Here is a 6,036-nt window from a genome sequence, read left to right as displayed (position 1 = left end):
TTAAATGGTGCTAGAAAGATCAAAGAATTATCTTCCTAATTAAATACAAGAAAGGGTCAAAGGTGGCAAGGCAAATGAATTGTTTAATAGTCTAAGGGGGTGGCCGAAATTCACTAAATAAAAGGAAGGGAAAAATAATTATCTAGTCAATTAATAACCCTTAAAAACTTTACTAATCCTTTAATTAATTTGGTGAGCTAACCCCTTAATTATGCAACTTAAATGAGCTTATTTTCTACTCACCTCAAGTAACTTAAATTAAATCCTCAAACCTTCTTATTAACTTAAATGAACTTACTTGCTAGCTAAATTAACTTCTGGAAATATTTCTCAAATCTTAAATTCTATCTCAAAACTCCAACTCTGGTCTGGCCTCACTGAAATAACTGAAATGCTAAAAATCAAACTACTGAACTTAAATAATAAAATAATTAACTTCAAAGAAATGCATTTAAAATAATCATGCAATGAAGTCAATTAAATTTAAAAATCTAGAATTATGTATGGCTTATACGTAGACTGATTTACGGGTTCTACAATTAAAGCCAAAGATTGATAGTAGTTCATGCATGTCATTGGCCAATTTCATGATTATTAAGTATCTCTCACAGTTTTGATATTTATATCAATGAGACACTTACCACAGGTCACAGAACTATCAATTCTTTTCTTTTAATTCATGCCATGAGATACCATTTTATATTGACTTGATACCTATTATTCCTTGGGAATGATATTATTCAATTTTCATTGCCATTTTCAAGCCAAGCCTATGTATATGTACTTGTTATGTATAGCTTTCTACTTACTGAGTTTTATCTCATTCTAGTTAATGTTATGTGATGCAGATGACAAAAAAGAAATGAAATGGATTGTCCAAGGAAGAAGAAGTCATATAGCATAATAAGGGGAAACACTTTTGAAATGTAACTTTATTTTTGAGGAATGACCATTAATGGTTATAGATAGCATGTAATTTGTAGCAAATGAATCATTTTTTTGTTGATGATATTTTAGAAATTGTGATTTTAAAAGTTGGAAATTTTTTTATGTAAATAGTATTTAGTTTCTTTCTTGTCAATGAAATGCTTTCGCAAAAGTTATTTCTTTTAAATCTTTATGTCATGGGAAGGGGTTTGTTTCACTATGAATTTCATTTTGTGTTTTACTTTATTTGCTACAAACTATTTTTGGGGTGCTCGATTTTCTTGTTTGAAAAATATTTTTGAAACTTCCGTTGCGAAAGCGGGCACCTTAACCGATCCCCTTTCAGTTATGATATATTTTTTGTACGTTAAGGTGCTCGATTTTCTTTGCACTAAGAAAATCGGATAAGTCTGAAACGTCCACTACTCGTCTTCTTAAAAAGTACTAGAATTTTTTTTTAATTTTAAACCTTACTTAACCATTCGGCCGAATCATACAAGAATATACAAAGTATTTTGACATCTTAAAAAATAAAACCAACTAATATTTGGGGCGATGGATCCATCTACACGTAACCACAGTTGTCACGCCCCGTGTCCGAAGCGTCTGGGACATCCGGCATTGTTTAACAATTACTTGAAAACAATTAAGCCTCGTATCGAAATGCCAAAAACCAGTCTTTTTCATAAATAAAACATTGTCTTTACATTGACAATAAAAATACATCAGAGTTGCAAATGATGAAACTGAACAAAAGGAAAATAAAGTCTTGATTTCTTGTATCTTGCTCATCGGCTACCATCCCCAGAAGGCTTCTTGTTCCTCCTCATTCAGTTGCTCTTCATTTTAATCTGAAATTTGTAAGGGGTGAGTGTTTTGGGAAACACTCAGCAAGTGGGGGTCGATCGATTCCACAGATACATATAGAACGTAATTTTTTTAAAACGTTATTTTAACAGATTTTCAAAACTTAATATTCTTAACTTATCAGGACAGAGAAAAATCGAATAAATGACAGAATTCATCAGATGATTCAGAACAATTCGGAAACCGATTACTCAATTCAGAACAGAACAAATCAGAACAGACAGAACACTGTTACTCATCTCATTTACATGGTCAAATTGTCCCCAATATGTTAGTCCTCAAAGGGGTGATGCCAGAACACGGTTTTATACCCACCGATGGGGGCCAGACAGAAATAGTTTTATACCCACCATTGAGGCCAAACAGAAATGGTTTTATACCCACTATTGGGGGCCAAACAAAAATTGTTTTATACCCACCATTGGGGGCCAGACAGAATCACAATTCTCGTCCCATTTCAACTTCAAACCGTAACAGTGCAGCAAAATTCAGAAGTAACAGACAGAACTTTTCAGATTTTCAGATTTCAGAGTTTTCATACGGACACAGCGGAATCAACGAATTTCGAAGCATAAAAGTGAACACATAATCGATCGAAATTTTAAATAGAACAAATAGCAATTTTCGAAAATGAAGACACACATACATGCATGTCATGATATACATATTCAATTTTTAAAATACAAACGAATATATATCAAAAGCCCACTTACTTGATTTTTATACAAAGTTCTTTCTTGATATTTCGGCAGCACTACGGCACAACTCCAACAAATACTGTCTTCGATCGAGGAGCCCTCCGGTACGGGTTAGAAAATTCTGGACTGCACAAAATCTTCCCTTCCTTTTTTTCCTTTACTTCGGCCGAATGGTTTAGGGAGAGGGGAAGAGAGGACCGAAATTTTAGAGGTTTGATGGTGTGCCTTCTCTCAACCATTTGAGTAGTATTTATAGGCACAAAAAAAACTCTCCACCTTGCTACCACCTTGGCCGAATTCTTGGCCATCAAGAAAACCAATAATGGTGCGATTAATTGTAGACCAAAATTCCATATGTTTCTCCAAGTCCAAGACTAGCTATAATGGTGGGTTCAAAATTTCATGCATCCTTAAATGTCACCTTGGTTTTCTAAAGGGTCATTTCTTGCATTATCAATATGTCTTAGCCCTTTAGCTCCTCCCTTAGCTCCTTTTTTTTCCTTTTTAGGACAAGCATGGTTGAGCTTCTTTGAGGTGAAAGATCGAGCTCATGAGCTAGGGGTTTTCTCCCCAAGAATAAATGAACTTCCTTGAGCTGACGGTTTTAGCTTTTGAGCTGAGGGTTTCTTGTCCAAGAATCTTGGAGCTTCCTTGAGCTGAGGGTTTCTTGTCCATGAATCTTGGAGCTTCCTTGAGCTGAGGGGTTTTAGCTTTTGAGCTGAGTATTTCCTCTTACGAGCGACGTACCCTTAATTCTCAAGGTTTTGCATTGCCTCGGCTTCTTTTTGAGTTACTTTCCGAGCTTTTTGAGGTGCTTTGCTTCGAAAAATCCGGGTTCTCACATCCCACCATCCTTATTGGAAGTTTTGTCCTCGAAACTTTAGTTAGCTAGATCAATAAAGTGATAAGGGTGCCGAGTGCGCATACTTTCTTCAAATTCCCAAGTTGCTTCTCATTCCATATGATTTGACTATTGTATCTTGACATATGGAATTGTTTAGCGTCTCAGCACTTGTTCTTTGGTGTCCACTATTTGAATAGGGACTTCTTTCCTTCGTTTAGTAGCGATGCAACTTTAAAATTCTGACTTGGATGTGAGACATACTTCCTTAGCTGTGAGACGTGAAGACGTTGTCAATCCTTGACATGCCTGGTGGTAAAGCCAACAGATAAGCTAGGTTTCCCACTTTTCCCAGTATTATGAAGGGTCGACATACCTTGGAGTTAGCTTTCTAGATTTGCTGAATCGAACCACTCTTTTCATAGGGAAACGTTGTCGTAAGCTTTCTCACCGATTTCAAACTCCAACGGTTTTCACATTAAATCAGCCCAGCTCTTTTGTCGATCATGAGCTGCCTTGCGTTTTTCCTTGATAATAGCTACTTTATCAACAATTCAAGTACCATGATAGCTTTCTCTCTGATTTCAATACTTCCATGATAATTATTGTTATCGGCAAATTCAATCAAGGGGGTGTTTATTTAATTCCTCCGAGGTCCATGGCACACGCCCTAAAATATCTTCAATAGTTCGATCCACCATCTTTGCCTCATGTTTAATTCCTTTTGTGTGAACAGTATTTGAGGCATTGATGATCGATAAATTTCACACATTTGACACCAAAGAAATTAATTCTCTGGATCTTTGGCTCAAATATAATTGTGGCTAATTCACTATCATGTGTTGGATAATTTGCTCACATGATTTTAATTTCATCGTTGCATAAGCAATTACTTGCCCTCTTGAATGAAAACACATCACAATCCTCTTTTGATGCATAATTAAGAAATTCTTGCCTTCTACGGGAAGTACTAATACTAGCGCAGAAACGAGTTTCTTTTTCAAGATCTAAAAACTCTTCTCACATTTTTTTCACTCTTATTAAATTTAGAGTTCTTCTGAGTGAGCTTGGTGAGCGGAAGAAAATCCTTCAACACATTTTCTTAATAGCCAACTAATCCCAAAAACTTCAAATTTCTATTCCAGTATTCGATCAAGGCCAGTCTATGATTGCCTCCACCTTATTGGTGATCCACTGATATGCCCATTTCATAGATTATATGACCGAAGAATGTGACATTTTTTAATAAAAATTCACATTTCTTAAATTTAGTATTTAGTTATTTTCCTCTGAGCATCGGTAGAGCAAGACGAAGATCTTCCTTGCGGTCTTACTCACTTGTTGAATATGCAAGAATGTCATCAATAAATGCTACCACAAACTTGTCGAGGAATTTTCTTGAACACTCTGCTCATGAGTTCTATGAATGTTGCTGGAGCATTGGTCAAGACAAAAGGTATTATCGTGAACTCATAGTGTCCATACCCTTTTCTTTTTAAGGCTGTTTTAGGAATATTCTCTGCCTTGGCCTTCAATTGTGGTAGTCTGACCTTAGATAGAGCTTCGAAAAGATCTTAGCTCCTTTTAACTGATAGAAAAGGTCATCTATTCTTGAAAGATGCCATTTGTTCTTGATCCTATTGAGTTCTTTATAGATCGACACACCATCTTGTGCTTTCACCATTCTTTTGTGTCAATAAGACTGAAGCTCCACAAGGAGAGGCACTTAGTCTGATTTGTTTTGGACTAACAAATCTTGGAATTGATCTTTTAGCTTCTTGAGTTCAACTGAAGCCATTTTCTAGGGTTTCTTAGATTTTAGTGCAGCACGAGCTATCAAGTTACTTTCGAATTCTACTTCACAGTCTGAGATATTTCAAAGTAACCTTTCCGAAGCTCGCTACCACAGGAATATTTTATATCTTGAGCTTAATTCCTTCTTTTGCTTCTCTCATTATTGCTAGTTAGACTTCTTCCCGTACTCCATGCCTTTCTAGATCTGAGAGGCAGAAAGGAAGGATTTCGATTCCTTATCCTTACCATAAAATATGATTTATTCTTGGATTGGAGTTTGGCATTCTTACCCCGAACCATTTACCATTGCATGATTCTTGTCCAACCAACCAATTCTCAGAATGACGTTGAAATTTACCATAGTACACTAAATAAAATCGGCACTGAATATATGCGTATCCATACTTATTTTATTCTATCTTAAAATTATCACGATTAATATCTCAAAACTTAAAACCAATATAGAATCTTAGAACATAACTTCTTATCAGCATATTGACTTAAGTCCCAATAACCTAGTTAAAATTTATTACAACAATGTAGGAAAAAAAAAAAACTAAATCCTCAAATAATTCTTCTTTTACTAAATCTGTTTTTAATCAAAACTATGAGCCTAACATGCTTTAATACAAACAAGTTTCGTTGGATGTCTTTCTCCGCAAATCATTCCCTATTTTTCTTTTTACTATAAGAAGAGTCAGATCCTATTATGCATGCTACATTTCCCTCGATGTCCACCAATATCTCATAACTCTCTTTATTTACCTAAGGTAATGACCTTAATTTCTTAACTTAAGTTATTGTTTCTTACCTCTATTAAATATTCCAAAATCTTACCTTTTTAAATTTATCGCTTAATATCCCAAATTTAAATGTCCATATCGTTAATTATTGACCTAAAATCAACTT

This window comes from Primulina tabacum, chromosome 4, assembly GCF_025594145.1.
Source record: "Primulina tabacum isolate GXHZ01 chromosome 4, ASM2559414v2, whole genome shotgun sequence".
NCBI lineage: Eukaryota > Viridiplantae > Streptophyta > Magnoliopsida > Lamiales > Gesneriaceae > Primulina > Primulina tabacum.
Note: the sequence above shows the minus strand (reverse complement) of the source record.